Source organism: Pleurodeles waltl, unplaced genomic scaffold (genome assembly GCF_031143425.1).
Source record: "Pleurodeles waltl isolate 20211129_DDA unplaced genomic scaffold, aPleWal1.hap1.20221129 scaffold_39, whole genome shotgun sequence".
Lineage (NCBI taxonomy): Eukaryota > Metazoa > Chordata > Amphibia > Caudata > Salamandridae > Pleurodeles > Pleurodeles waltl.
The window spans coordinates 8177227-8193805 of record NW_027150097.1 but is presented as its reverse complement, the minus strand read 5'-3'; the positions used below and the strand labels follow the sequence as shown (position 1 = coordinate 8193805).

The 16579-nt window shown below is 46.6% G+C and overlaps 2 non-coding genes across 2 annotated transcripts; both read right to left on the bottom strand.

The window, feature by feature from the left end:
* Window positions 1–11410: 11410 nt before the first annotated feature.
* On the bottom strand, window positions 11411–11493 carry TRNAL-CAG (transfer RNA leucine (anticodon CAG)). The gene has a single exon. It is a non-coding gene; the product is annotated as a tRNA-Leu (tRNA).
* A 3555-nt stretch (window positions 11494–15048) lies between these two features.
* On the bottom strand, window positions 15049–15131 carry TRNAL-GAG (transfer RNA leucine (anticodon GAG)). The gene has a single exon. It is a non-coding gene; the product is annotated as a tRNA-Leu (tRNA).
* Between the last annotated feature and the right edge of the window lie 1448 nt (window positions 15132–16579).

Sequence of the window (16579 nt, the reverse complement as noted above, 5' to 3'; positions counted from 1 at the left end):
ACCTGTCAAAAGTAAGATCTATAGGCAGCCTGACCATGTCAGGGACTGCATAAAGCAAGAAGTTCAGAAAATGTTGGAACTAGGAGTGGTTGAGCACTCTGACAGTCCATGGGCTTCTCCTGTGGTACTGGTACCAAAACCCAATTCTAAAGATGGAAAGAAAGAAATGCGGTTTTGTGTAGACTATAGAGGTCTCAACTTGGTAACCAAAACTGATGCTCACCCTATACCCAGGGCAGATGAGCTTATAGATACACTGGCATCTGCCAAGTATCTAAGCACTATTGATTTGACTGCAGGGTATTGGCAGATCAAATTATCAGAAGATGCTAAATCTAAGACTGCATTTTCTACCATTGGAGGACATTACCAGTTTACTGTAATGCCTTTTGGTTTGAAAAATGCACCTGCCACTTTTCAGAGGTTGGTGAACACAGTCCTGCAAGGGCTGGAAGCTTTCAGTGCAGCATATTTAGACGATATAGCTGTCTTTAGCTCCAGCTGGGATGATCACCTGGTCCAACTATGGAAAGTTTTGGAGGCCCTGCAAAAGGCAGGCCTCACTATCAAGGCTTCAAAGTGCCAGATAGGGCAGGGTAAGGTGGTTTATCTGGGACACCTTGTTGGTGGGGAACAGATTGCACCACTTCAGGGGAAAATCCAAACAATTATTGATTGGGTTCCCCCTACCACTCAGACTCAGGTGAGAGCCTTCCTAGGCCTCACTGGGTATTACAGGAGGTTCATTAAGAACTATGGATCCATTGCAGCCCCTCTTAATGACCTCACATCCAAGAAAATGCCTAAAAAGGTATTGTGGACAGCAAGCTGTCAGAAAGCTTTTGAGGAGCTCAAGCAGGCCATGTGCTCTGCACCTGTCCTGAAAAGCCCTTGTTACTCTAAAAAATTCTATGTCCAGACTGATGCATCTGAATTAGGAGTAGGGGCAGTCCTATCACAACTTAATTCTGAGGGCCAGGATCAACCTGTTGCTTTTATTAGTAGGAGGTTGACCCCTAGAGAAAAGCGTTGGTCTGCCATTGAGAGGGAGGCCTTTGCTGTGGTCTGGGCTCTGAAGAAGTTGAGGCCATACCTGTTTGGCACTCACTTCATTGTTCAGACAGACCAAAAACCTCTACTTTGACTAAAACAAATGAAAGGTGAAAATCCTAAATTGTTGAGGTGGTCCATATCCCTACAGGGAATGGACTATACAGTGGAACATAGACCTGGGAGTAGCCACTCCAATGCAGATGGACTCTCCAGATATTTCCACTTAGACAATGAAGACTCATCAGGTCATGGCTAGTCTTATTGTCCTTCGTTTGGGGGGGGGTTGTGTAGGAAAGTACCATCTTGCCTGGCATGTTACCCCCATTTTTCACTGTATATATGTTGTTTTAGTTGTATGTGTCACTGGGACCCTGGTAACCCAGGGCCCCAGTGCTCATAAGTGTGCCTGAATGTGTTACCTGTGTAGTGACTAACTGTCTCACTGAGGCTCTGCTAATCAGAACCTCAGTGGTTATGCTCTCTCATTTCTTTCCAAATTGTCACTGACAGGCTAGTGACCATTTTTACCAATTTACATTGGCTTACTGGAACACCCTTATAATTCCCTAGTATATGGTACTGAGGTACCCAGGGTATTGGGGTTCCAGGAGATCCCTATGGGCTGCAGCATTTCTTTTGCCACCCATAGGGAGCTCTGACAATTATTACACAGGCCTGCCACTGCAGCCTGAGTGAAATAACGTCCACGTTATTTCACAGCCATTTTACACTGCACTTAAGTAACTTATAAGTCACCTATATGTCTAACCTTTACCTGGTAAAGGTTAGGTGCAAAGTTACTTAGTGTGAGGGCACCCTGGCACTAGCCAAGGTGCCCCCACATTGTTCAGAGCCAATTCCCTGAACTTTGTGAGTGCGGGGACACCATTACACGCGTGCACTACATATAGGTCACTACCTATATGTAGCTTCACCATGGTAACTCCGAATATGGCCATGTAACATGTCTATGATCATGGAATTGCCCCCTCTATACCATCCTGGCATAGTTGGCACAATCCCATGATCCCAGTGGTCTGTAGCACAGACCCTGGTACTGCCAAACTGCCCTTCCTGGGGTTTCACTGCAGCTGCTGCTGCTGCCAACCCCTCAGACAGGCAGCTGCCCTCCTGGGGTCCAGCCAGGCCTGGCCCAGGATGGCAGAACAAAGAACTTCCTCTGAGAGAGGGTGTGACACCCTCTCCCTTTGGAAAATGGTGTGAAGGCAGGGGAGGAGTAGCCTCCCCCAGCCTCTGGAAATGCTTTGTTGGGCACAGATGTGCCCAATTCTGCATAAGCCAGTCTACACCGGTTCAGGGACCCCTTAGCCCCTGCTCTGGCGCGAAACTGGACAAAGGAAAGGGGAGTGACCACTCCCCTGACCTGCACCTCCCCTGGGAGGTGTCCAGAGCTCCTCCAGTGTGCTCCAGACCTCTGCCATCTTGGAAACAGAGGTGCTGCTGGCACACTGGACTGCTCTGAGTGGCCAGTGCCACCAGGTGACGTCAGAGACTCCTGCTGATAGGCTCCTTCAGGTGTTAGTAGCCTTTCCTCTCTCCTAGGTAGCCAAACCCTCTTTTCTGGCTATTTAGGGTCTCTGTCTCTGGGGAAACTTTAGATAACGAATGCATGAGCTCAGCCGAGTTCCTCTGCATCTCTCTCTTCACCTTCTGATAAGGAAACGACCGCTGACCGCGCTGGAAGCCTGCAAACCTGCAACATAGTAGCAAAGACGACTACTGCAACTCTGTAACGCTGATCCTGCCGCCTTCTCGACTGTTTTCCTGCTTGTGCATGCTGTGGGGGTAGCCTGCCTCCTCTCTGCACCAGAAGCTCCGAAGAAATCTACCGTGGGTCGACGGAATCTTCCCCCTGCAACCGCAGGCACCAAAAAGCTGCATTACCGGTCCCTTGGGTCTCCTCTCAGCACGACGAGCGAGGTCCCTCGAATCCAGCGACGCTGTCCAAGTGACCCCCACAGTCCAGTGACTCTTCAGCCCAAGTTTGGTGGAGGTAAGTCCTTGCCTCACCTCGCTGGGCTGCATTGCTGGGAACCGTGACTTTGCAAGCTACTCCGGCCCCTGTGCACTTCCGGCGGAAATCCTTTGTGCACAGCCAAGCCTGGGTCCACGGCACTCTAACCTGCATTGCACGACTTTCTAAGTTGGTCTCCGGCGACGTGGGACTCCTTTGTGCAACTTCGGCGAGCACCGTTTCACACATCCTCGTAGTGCCTGTTTCTGGCACTTCTCCGGGTGCTACCTGCTTCAGTGAGGGCTCTTTGTCTTGCTCGACATCCCCTCTCTCTTCAGGTCCAATTTGCGACCTCCTGGTCCCTCCTGGGCCCCAGCAGCGTCCAAAAACACCAAACACACGATTTGCGTGTGGCAAGACTTGTTGGCGTTCTTCCGGCGGGAAAACACTTCTGCACGACTCTCCAATGGGAGCGGGATCCGTCCACCAAGAGGGAAGTCTCTAGCCCTTTTCGTTCCTGCAGAAACCTCAGCTTCTTCTGTCCAGTCAAAGCTTCTTTGCACCCGCAGCTGGCATTTCCTGGGCATCTGCCCATCTCCGACTTGCTTGTGACTTTTGGACTTGGTCCCCTTGTTCCACAGGTACCCTAGATTGGAAATCCACAGTTGTTGCATTGCTGGTTTGTGTCTTTCCTGCATTATTCCTCTAACACGACTATTTTGTCCTTAGGGGAACTTTAGTGCACTTTGCACTCACTTTTCATGGTCTTGGGGAGGGTTATTTTTCTAACTCTCACTATTTTCTAATAGTCCCAGCGACCCTCTACAAGGTCACATAGGTTTGGGGTCCATTCGTGGTTCGCATTCCACTTCTGGAGTATATGGTTTGTGTTGCCCCTATCCCTATGTTTCCCCATTGCATCCTATTGTAACTATACATTGTTTGCACTGTTTTCTAAGACTATACTGCATATTTTTGCTATTGTGTATATATATCTTGTGTATATTTCCTATCCTCTCACTGAGGGTACACTCTAAGATACTTTGGCATATTGTCATAAAAATAAAGTACCTTTATTTTTAGTATAACTGTGTATTGTGTTTTCTTATGATATTGTGCATATGACACTAAGTGGTACTGTAGTAGCTTCACACGTCTCCTAGTTCAGCCTAAGCTGCTCTGCTAAGCTACCATTATCTATCAGCCTAAGCTGCTAGACACCCTATACACTAATAAGGGATAACTGGGCCTGGTGCAAGGTGCAAGTACCCCTTGGTACTCACTACAAGCCAGTCCAGCCTCCTACAGATCTGAAGCTGATGAAGGAGAGAGGATGGATCATCCTGACAGTGAATCCGGTGGTGACTGCTACTAATTCTCAATCATCGACTACATGGGGTGTGGACTTGCAGAAGTTTGAGCCAGTGCACATGGCCGGTGGTGACTGCTACTAATTCTCAATCATCTACTACAAGGGGTGTGGACATGCAGAATTTGGAGCCAGTTCAAGATTCAGATCAGGAGGTGCCTGGCTCCATACCAATCAACTCAGTGCCTCTGAGACAAGGAATTGAACGGTACAGTTTGAGTCCTCGACCGCCATGCTCAACGCGGCTGCAAGGATTCGGGGTGGATTGACTGAATGTGGCATTTCTTCTTGTGTACTATTCTTGTATACTGGATTAGTATAGTATCTTTTTTTTGAGCAGCTATGTTTGTTTTGTATTGGTTAAGGAGAAATATGTTTGTCATGGGCACGCCCATGATGCACACCAAGGGAGGTAGAGAGTGTTAGTCTCCCCCGAGTTTTGGAGTTGGATGGTAGGTGCAGTGATGTGGAATCGGAGAGAATAAAAGGTAGGGGAAGGTGTTCCTCGTGGCTAAAGACTCCATATTATTCTTTGTGTATTTATTAAAACTTCTCTGCAAAACAGGCACTGTGTGTGCACGACGCAACACCCCCACCCCTCCCATCCCCTGAATACAGAAGTTAAAAACCAGCTGTGATTGGGACGCAGGGGACCCTGGTGCCACTGAACCTTCTGCACTGTGAACCTGCTAAACTATTGACAGCTGCGCTTTTGATATGTAGGGTCGAAACCTTTATCTCAGCCCCTCTATCACTATTTGTTGAAGATGCTGTGATTTCCTGCTTTACCGATTTACTGCGATTTAGCCAACTTCAGGCAATTAGTGCAAGCAACGGAAAATAGATCTTATCGATAATTTACAGAAACTGTTGACATTGTTTTTGATACGGTGCTTGGGAAAAAAAAGTCCAAAAATGTATCCACCTCGCAAAATACACTTGTCAGAAGTGGGATTTGAACCCACACCTCCAAAGGAGGCTGCGACCTGAACGCAGCGCCTTAGACCACTCCGCCATCCTGACACTCTTCACACCTCCCTCATGGCTCAATTTCGAGCGTATAAACCAAAATGAGTGCCATGTACTGAGTGAATGTTGTTTAATGTCCTCTGTATTTTCAATTACAGACCTTCCTACTCAGGGAAACAGTGGGATCTGAAGCTGATGAAGGAGAGAGGATGGATCATCCTGACAGTGAATCCGGTGGTGACTGCTACTAATTCTCAATCATCGACTACATGGGGTGTGGACATGCAGAAGTTTGAGCCAGTGCACATGGCCGGTGGTGACTGCTACTAATTCTCAATCATCTACTACAAGGGGTGTGGACATGCAGAATTTGGAGCCAGTTCAAGATTCAGATCAGGAGGTGCCTGGCTCCATACCAATCAACTCAGTGCCTCTGAGACAAGGACTTGAACGGTACAGTTTGAGTCCTCGACCGCCATGCTCAACGCGGCTGCAAGGATTCGGGGTGGATTGACTGAATGTGGCATTTCTTGTTGTGTACTATTCTTGTATACTGGATTAGTATAGTATCTTTTTTTTGAGCAGCTATGTTTGTTTTGTATTGGTTAAGGAGAAATGTTGTGTTCGTCATGGGCACGCCTATGATGCACACCAAGGGAGGTAGGGAGTGTTAGTCTCCCCCGAGTTTTGGAGTTGGATGGTAGGCGCGGTGACGTGGAACCGGAGAGAATAAAAGGTCAGGGAAGGTGTTCCTCGTGGCCAATGACTCTATATTATTCTCTGTGTATTTATTAAAACTTATTTGTGAAACAGGCACCGTGTGTGCACGATGCAACACACCCCTCCCATGCCCTGAATACAGAAGTTAAAAACCAGCTGTGATTGGGACGCAGGGGACCCTGGTGCCACTGAACCTTCTGCACTGTGAAGCTGCTGAACTATTGACAGCTGCGCTCTTGATATGTAGGGTCGAAACCTTTATCTCTGCCCCTCTATCACGATTTGTTGAAGATGCTGTGATTTCCCGCTTTACCGATTTACTGCGATTTAGCCAACTTCAGGTAATTAGTGCAAGCAACGGAAAATAGATCTTATCGATAATTTACAGAACCTGTTGACATTGTTTTTGATACGGTGGTTGGGAAAAAAAAGTACAAAAATGTATCCACCTCGCAATATACACTTGTCAGAAGTGGGATTTGAACCCACCCCTCCAAGGGAGACTGCGATCTGAACGCAGCGCCTTAGACCAATCGGCCATCCTGACACTCTTCACACCTCGCTCATGGCTCAATTTCGAGCGTATAAACCAAAATGAGTGCCATGTACTGAGTGAATGTTGTTTAATTTCCTCTGTATTTTCAATTCCAGACCTTCCTGCTCAGGGAAACAGTGGGATCTGAAGCTGATGAAGGAGAGAGGATGGATCATCCTGACAGTGAATCCGGTGGGGACTGCTACTAATTCTCAATCATCGACTACATGGGGTGTGGACATGCAGAAGTTTGAGCCAGTGCACATGGCGGGTGGTGACTGCTACTAATTCTCAATCATCTACTATAAGGGGTGTGGAGTTGCAGAATTTGGAGCCAGTTCACGATTCAGATCAGGAGGTGCCTGGCTCCATACCTATCAACTCAGTGCCTCTGAGACAAGGACTTGAACGGTACAGTTTGAGTCCTCGACCGCCATACTCAACGCGGCTGCAAGGATTCGGGGTGGATTGACTGAATGTGGCATTTCTTGTTGTGTACCATTCTTGTATACTGGATTAGTATAGTATCTTTTTTTTGAGCAGCTATGTTTGTTTTGTATTGGTTAAAGAGAAATGTTGTGTTCGTCATGGGCACGCCTATGATGCACACCAAGGGAGGTAGGGAGTGTTAGTCTCCCCCGAGTTTTGGAGTTGGATGGTAGGCGCGGTGACGTGGAACCGGAGAGAATAAAAGGTCAGGGAAGGTGTTCCTCGTGGCCAATGAATCTATATTATTCTCTGTGTATTTATTAAAACTTATCAGCGAAACAGGCAGTGTGTGTGCACGATGCAACACACCCCTCTCATGCCCTGAATACAGAAGTTAAAAACCAGCTGTGATTGGGACGCAGGGGACCCTGGTGCCACTGAACCTTCTGCACTGTGAACCTGCTGAACTATTGACAGCTGTGCTTTTGATATGTAGGGTCGAAACCTTTATCTCGGCCCCTCTATCACGATTTGTTGAAGATGCTGTGATTTCCTGCTTTACCGATTTACTGCGATTTAGCCAATTTCAGGCAATTAGTGCAAGCAACGGACAATAGATCTTATCGATAATTTACAGTAACTGTTGACATTGTTTTTGATAAGGGTGCTTGGAAAAAAAAAGTCCAAAAATGTATCCACCTCGCAAAAGACACTTGTCAGAAGTGGGGTTTGAACCCACTTCTCCAAGGGAGACTGTGACCTGAATACAGTACCTTAGACCACCCGGCCATCCTGACACTCTTGACACCACACTGATGTCTCAATTTCCAGCTTATAAACCAAAATGAGTGCCATGTACTGAGTGAATGTTATTTAATGTCCTCTGTATTTTCAATTCCAGACCTTCCTGCTCAGGGAAACAGTGGGATCTGAAGCTGATGGAGGCGAGAGGATGGATCATCCTGACAGTGGACCCTGTGGTGACTGCTACTAATTCTCAATCATCGACTACATGGGGTGTGGACTTGCAGAATTTTGAGTCAGTGCATATGTCCGGTGGAGACTGCTACTAATTCTCAATCATCTACTACAGGGGGTGTGGACATGCAGAATTTGGAGCCAGTTCAATATTCAGATCAAGAGGTGCCTGGCTCCATACCAATCAACTCAGTGCCTCTGAGACAAGAGACTTGAACGGTACAGTTTGAGTCCTCGACCGCCATGCTCAACGCGGCTGCAAGGATTCGGGCTGGATTGACTGAATGTGGTATTTATTGTTGTGTACTATTCTTGTATTCTGGATTAGTATAGTATCTTTTTTTTGAGCAGCTATGTTTGTTTTGTATTGTTTAAGGAGAAATGTTGTTTTCGTCATGGGCATGCCCATGATGCACACCAAGGGAGGTAGGGAGTGTTAGTCTCCCCCGAGTTTTGGAGTTGGATGGTAGGTGCGGTGATGTGGAATCGGAGAGAATAAAAGGTAGGGGAAGGTGTTCCTCGTGGCCGAAGACTCCATATTATTCTTTTTGTATTTATTAAAACTTCTCTGGAAAACAGGCACTGTGTGAGCACGACGCAACACCCCCACCCCTCCCATCCCCTGAATACAGAAGTTAAAAACCAGCTGTGATTGGGAGGCAGGGGACCCTGGTGCCACTGAACCTTCTGCACTGTGAACCTGCTGAACTATTGACAGCTGCGCTTTTAATATGTAGGGTCGAAACCTTTATCTCGTCCCCTCTATCACGATTTGTTGAAGATGCTGTGATTTCCTGCTTTACCGATTTACTGCGATTTAGCCAACTTCAGGCAATTAGTGCAAGCAACGGAAAATAGTTCTTATCGATAATTTACAGAAACTGTTGACATTGTTTTTGATACGGTGCTTGGGAAAAAAAAGTCCAAAAATGTATCCACCTCGCAAAATACACTTGTCAGAAGTGGGATTTGTACCCACGCCTCCAAGGAAGACTGCGACCTGAACACAGCGCCTTAGACCACTCGGCCATCCTGACACTCTTCACACCTTGCTCATGGCTCAATTTCGAGTGTATAAACCAAAATGAGTGCCATGTACTGAGTGAATGTTGTTTAATGTCCTCTGTATTTTCAATTCCAGACCTTCCTGCTCAGGGAAACAGTGGGATCTGAAGCTGATGAAGGAGAGAGGATGGATCATCCTGACAGTGAATCCGGTGGTGACTGCTACTAATTCTCAATCATCGACTACATGGGGTGTGGACATGCAGAAGTTTGAGCCAGTGCACATGGCGGGTGGTGACTGCTACTAATTCTCAATCATCAACTACAAGGGGTGTGGACATGCAGAATTTGGAGCCAGTTCAAGATTCAGATCAGGAGGTGCCTGGCTCCATACCAATCAACTCAGTGCCTCTGAGACAAGGACTTGAACGGTACAGTTTGAGTCCTCGACCGCCATGCTCAACGCGGCTGCAAGGATTCGGGGTGGATTGACTGAATGCGGCATTTCTTGTTGTGTACTATTCTTGAATACTGGATTAGTATAGTATTGTTATTTTGAGCAGCTATGTTTGTTTTGTATTGGTCAAGGAGAAATGTTGTGTTCGTCATGCGCACGCCTATGATGCACACCAAGGGAGGTAGGGAGTGTTAGTCTCCCCCGAGTTTTGGAGTTGGATGGTAGGCGCGGTGACGTGGAACTGGAGAGAATAAAAGGTCAGGGAAGGTGTTCCTCGTGGCCAATGACTCTATATTATTCTCTGTGTATTTATTAAAACTTATCTGCGAAACAGGCACCATGTGTGCACGATGCAACACACCCCTCCCATGCCCTGAATACAGAAGTTAAAAACCAGCTGTGATTGGGACGCAGGGGACCCTGGTGCCACTGAACCTTCTGCACTGTGAACCTGCTGAACTATTGACAGCTGCGCTCTTGATATGTAGGGTCGAAATCTTTATCTCTGCCCCTCTATCACGATTTGTTGAAGATGCTGTGATTTCCCACTTTACCGATTTATTGCGATTTAGCCAACTTCAGGAAATTAGTGCAAGCAACGGACAATAGATCTTATCGATAATTTACAGAAACTGTTGACATTGTTTTTGATACGGGTGCTTGGAAAAAAAAAGTCAAAAAATGTATCCACCTCGCAAAAGACACTTGTCCGAAGTGGGATTCGAACCCACGCCTCCAAAGGAGACTACGACATTAACGCAGCTCATTAGACCACTCGGCCATCCTGACACTCTTGACACTGCACTGATGGCTCAATTTTGAGCGTATAAACCAAAATGAGTGCCATGTACTGAGTGAATGTTGTTTAATGTCCTCTATATTTTCAATTCCAGACCTTCCTGCTCAGGGAAACAGTGGGATCTGAAGCTGATGAAGGAGAGAGGATGGATCATCCTGACAGTGAATCCGGTGGTGACTGCTACTAATTCTCAATCATCGACTACATGGGGTGTGGACATGCAGAAGTTTGAGCCAGTGCACATGGCCGGTGGTGACTGCTACTAATTCTCAATCATCTACTACAAGGGGTGTGGACATTCAGAATTTGGAGCCAGTTCAAGATTCAGATCAGGAGGTGCCTGGCTCCATACCAATCAACTCAGTGCCTCTGAGACAAGGACTTGAACGGTACAGTTTGAGTCCTCGACCGCCATGCTCAACGCGGCTGCAAGGATTCGGGGTGGATTGACTGAATGTGGCATTTCTTGTTGTGTACTATTCTTGTATACTGGATTAGTATAGTATCTTTTTTCTGAGCAGCTATGTTTGTTTTGTATTGGTTAAGGAGAAATGTTGTGTTCGTCATGGGCACGCCTATGATGCACACCAAGGGAGGTAGGGAGTGTTAGTCTGCGCCGAGTTTTGGAGTTGGATGGTAGGTGCGGTGACGTGGAACCGGAGAGAATAAAATGTCAGGGAAGGTGTTCCTCGTGGCTAATGACTCTATATTATTCTCTGTGTATTTATTAAAACTTATCAGCGAAACAGGCACTGTGTGTGCACGATGCAACACACCCCTCCCATGCCCTGAATACAGAAGTTAAAAACCAGCTGTGATTGGGACTCAGGGGACCCTGGTGCCACTGAACCTTCTGCACTGTGAACCTGCTGAACTATTGACAGCTGCGCTCTTGATATGTAGGTTCGAAACCTTTATCTCTGCCCCTCTATCACGATTTGTTGAAGATGCTGTGATTTCCCGCTTTACCGATTTACTGCGATTTAGCCAACTTCAGGAAATTAGTGCAAGCAACGGACAATAGATCATATCGATAATTTACAGAAACTGTTGACATTGTTTTTGATACGGGTGCTTGGAAAAAAAAAGTCCAAAAATGTATCCACCTCGCAAAAGACACTTGTCAGAAGTGGGATTCGAACCCACGCCTCCAAAGGAGACTGCAACCTGAACGCAGCACCTTAGACCACTCGGCCATCCTGACACTCTTGACACTGCACTGATGGCTCAATTTCCAGCTTATAAACCAAAATGAGTGCCATGTACTGAGTGAATGTTGTTTAATGTCCTCTGTATTTTCAATTCCAGACCTTACTGCTCAGGGAAACAGTGGGATCTGAAGCTGATGATGGAGAGAGGATGGATCATCCTGACAGTGGATCCGGTGGTGACTGCTACTAATTCTCAATCATCTACTACAATGGGTGTTGACATGCTGAATTTTGAGCCAGTGCACATGGCCGGTGGTGACTGCTACTAATTCTCAATCATCTACTACAGGGGGTGTGGACATGCAGAATTTGGAGCCAGTTCAAGATTCAGATCAAGAGGTGCCTGGCTCCATACCAATCAACTCAGTGCCTCTGAGACAAAGACTTGAACGGTACAGTTTGAGTACTCGACCGCCATGCTCAACGCGGCTGCAAGGATTCGGGGTGGATTGACTGAATGTTGCATTTCTTGTTGTGTACTATTCTAGTATCCTGGTTTAGTATAGTATCTTTTTTTTGAGCAGCTATGTTTGTTTTGTATTGGTTAAGGAGAATTGTTGTGTTCGTCATGGGCACGCCTATGAAGCACACCAAGGGAGGTAGGGAGTGTTATTCTCCCCCGAGTTTTGGAGTTGGATGGTAGGCGCGGTGACGTGGAACCGGAGAGAATAAAAGGTCAGGGAAGGTGTTCCTCGTGGCCAATGACTCTATATTATTCTCTGTGTATTTATTAAAACTTATCTGCGAAACAGGAACTGTGTGTGCACGATGCAACACACCCCTCCCATGCCCTGAATACAGAAGTTAAAAACCAGCTGTGATTGGGACGCAGGGGACCCTGGTGCCACTGAACCTTCTGCACTGTGAACCTGCTGAACTATTGACAGCTGTGCTTTTGATATGTAGGGTCGAAACCTTTATCTCGGCCCCTCTATCACGATTTGTTGAAGATGCTGTGATTTCCTGCTTTACCGATTTACTGCGATTTAGCCAACTTCAGGCAATTAGTGCAAGCAACGGACAATAGATCTTACCGATAATTTACAGAAACTGTTGACATTGTTTTTGATACGGGTGCTTGGAAAAAAAAGTCCAAAAATGTATCCACCTCGCAAAAGACACTTGTCAGAAGTGGGATTTGCACCCACACCTCCAAGGGAGACTGTGACCTGAATGCAGCGCCTTAGACCAGTCGGCCATCCTGACACTCTTCACACCTCGCTCATGGCTCAATTTCGAGCGTATAAACCAAAATGAGTGCCATGTACTGAGTGAATGTTGTTTAATGTCCTCTGTATTTTCAATTCCAGACCTTCCTGCTCAGGGAAACAGTGGGATCTGAAGCTGATGAAGGAGAGAGGATGGATCATCCTGACAGTGAATCCGGTGGTGACTGCTACTAATTCTCAATCATCGACTACATGGGGTGTGGACATGCAGAAGTTTGAGCCAGTGCACATGGCGGGTGGTGACTGCTACTAATTCTCAATCATCTACTATAAGGGGTGTGGACTTGCAGAATTTGGAGCCAGTTTACGATTCAGATCAGGAGGTGCCTGTCTCCATACCAATCAACTCAGTGCCTCTGAGACAAGGACTTGAACGGTACAGTTTGAGTCCTCGACCGCCATGCTCAACGCGGCTGCAAGGATTCGGGGTGGAATGACTGAATGTGGCATTTCTTGTTGTGTACCATTCTTGTATACTGGATTAGTATAGTATCTTTTTTTTGAGCAGTTATGTTTGTTTTGTATTGGTTAAGGAGAAATGTTGTGTTCGTCATGGGCACGCCTATGATGCACACCAAGGGAGGTAGGGAGTGTTAGTCTCCCCCGAGTTTTGGAGTTGGATGGTAGGCGCGGTGACGTGGAACCGGAGAGAATAAAAGGTCAGGGAAGGTGTTCCTCGTGGCCAATGACTCTATATTATTTTCTGTGTATTTATTAAAACTTATCTGCGAAACAGGCACTGTGTGTGCACGATGCAACCCACCCCTCCCATGCCCTGACTACAGAAGTTAAAAAACAGCTGTGATTGGGACGCAGGGGACCCTGGTGCCACTGAACCTTCTGCACTGTGAACCTGCTGAACTATTGACAGCTGCGCTTTTGATATGTAGGGTCGAAACCTTTATCTCGGCCCCTCTATCACGATTTGTTGAAGATGCTGTGATTTCCTGCTTTACCGATTTACTGCGATTTAGCCAACTTCAGGCAATTAGTGCAAGCAACGGAAAATAGATCTTATCGATAATTTACAGAAACTGTTGACATTGTTTTTGATACAGTGCTTGGGAAAAAAAAGTCCAAGAATGTATCCACCTCGCAAAATACACTTGTCAGAAGTGGGATTTGAACCCACACCTCCAAGGGAGGCTGTGACCTGAACGCAGCGCCTTAGACCACTCCGCCATCCTGACACTCTTCACACCTCCCTCATGGCTCAATTTCGAGCGTATAAACCAAAATGAGTGCCATGTACTGAGTGAATGTTGTTTAATGTCCTCTGTATTTTCAATTACAGACCTTCCTACTCAGGGAAACAGTGGGATCTGAAGCTGATGAAGGAGAGAGGATGGATCATCCTGACAGTGAATCCGGTGGTGACTGCTACTAATTCTCAATCATCGACTACATGGGGTGTGGACATGCAGAAGTTTGAGCCAGTGCACATGGCCGGTGGTGACTGCTACTAATTCTCAATCATCTACTACAAGGGGTGTGGACATGCAGAATTTGGAGCCAGTTCAAGATTCAGATCAGGAGGTGCCTGGCTCCATACCAATCAACTCAGTGCCTCTGAGACAAGGACTTGAACGGTACAGTTTGAGTCCTCGACCGCCATGCTCAACGCGGCTGCAAGGATTCGGGGTGGATTGACTGAATGTGGCATTTCTTGTTGTGTACTATTCTTGTATACTGGATTAGTATAGTATCTTTTTTTTGAGCAGCTATGTTTGTTTTGTATTGGTTAAGGAGAAATGTTGTGTTCGTCATGGGCACGCCTATGATGCACACCAAGGGAGGTAGGGAGTGTTAGTCTCCCCCGAGTTTTGGAGTTGGATGGTAGGCGCGGTGACGTGGAACCGGAGAGAATAAAAGGTCAGGGAAGGTGGTCCTCGTGGCCAATGACTCTATATTATTCTCTGTGTATTTATTAAAACTTATCTGCGAAACAGGCACCGTGTGTGCACGATGCAACACACCCCTCCCATGCCCTGAATACAGAAGTTAAAAACCAGCTGTGATTGGGACGCAGGGGACCCTGGTGCCACTGAACCTTCTGCACTGTGAAGCTGCTGAACTATTGGCAGCTGCGCTCTTGATATGTAGGGTCGAAACCTTTATCTCTGCCCCTCTATCACGATTTGTTGAAGATGCTGTGATTTCCCGCTTTACCGATTTACTGCGATTTAGCCAACTTCAGGAAATTAGTGCAAGCAACGGACAATAGATCTTATCGATAATTTACAGAAACTGTTGACATTTTTTTGATACAGGTGCTTGGAAAAAAAAGTCCAAAAATGTATCCACCTCGCAAAAGACACTTGTCAGAAGTGGGATGCGAACCCACGCCTCCAAAAGAGACTGCAACCTCAACGCAACGCCTTAGACCACTCGACCATCCTGACACTCTTGACACTGCACTGATGGCTCAATTTCCAGCTTATAAACCAAAATGAGTGCCATGTACTGAGTGAATGTTGTTTAATGTCCTCTGTATTTTCAATTCCAGACCTTACTGCTCAGGGAAACAGTGGGATCTGAAGCTCATGAAGGAGAGAGGATCGATCATCCTGACAGTGGATCCGGTGGTGACTGCTACTAATTCTCAATCATCTACTACATGGGGTGTGGACATGCTGAATTTTGAGCCAGTGCACATGGCCGGTGGTGACTGCTACTAATTCTCAATCATCTACTACAGGGGGTGTGGACATGCAGAATTTGGAGCCAGTTCAAGATTCAGATCAGGAGGTGCCTGGCTCCATACCAATCAACTCAGTGCCTCTGAGACAAGGACTTGAACGGTACAGTTTGAGTCCTCGACCGCCATGCTCAACGCGGCTGCAAGGATTCGGGTGGATTCACTGAATGTGGCATTTCTTGTTGTGTACCATTCTTGTATACTGGATTAGTATAGTATCTTTTTTTTGAGCAGCTATGTTTGTTTTGTATTCGTTAAGGAGAAATGTTGTGTTCGTCATGGGCACGCCTATGATGCACACCAAGGGAGGTAGGGAGTGTTAGTCTCCCCCGAGTTTTGGAGTTGGATGGTAGGCGCGGTGACGTGGAACCGGAGATATTAAAAGGTCAGGGAAGGTGTTCCTCGTGGCCAATGACTCTATATTATTCTCTGAGTATTTATTAACACTTATCTGCGAAACAGGCACTGTGTGTGCACAATGCAACACACCCCTCCCATGCCCTGAATACAGAAGTTAAAAACCAGCTGTGATTGGGACGCAGGGGACCCTGGTGCCACTGAACCTTCTGCACTGTGAACCTGCTGAACTATTGACAGCTGTGCTTTTGATATGTAGGGTCGAAACCTTTATCTCGGCCCCTCTATCACGATTTGTTGAAGATGCTGTGATTTCCTGCTTTACCGATTTACTGCGATTTAGCCAATTTCAGGCAATTAGTGCAAGCAACGGACAATAGATCTTATCGATAATTTACAGAAACTGTTGACATTGTTTTTGATAAGGGTGCTTGGAAAAAAAAAGTCCAAAAATGTATCCACCTCGCAAAAGACACTTGTCAGAAGTGGGGTTTGAACCCACTTCTCCAAGGGAGACTGTGACCTGAATGCAGCATCTTAGACCACCCGGCCATCCTGACACTCTTGACACCACACTGATGTCTCAATTTCCAGCTTATAAACCAAAATGAGTGCCATGTACTGAGTGAATGTTATTTAATGTCCTCTGTATTTTCAATTCCAGACCTTCCTGCTCAGGGAAACAGTGGGATCTGAAGCTGATGAAGGAGAGAGGATGGATCATCCTGACAGTGGACCCTGTGGTGACTGCTACTAATTCTCAATCATCTACTACATGGGGTGTGGACTTGCAGA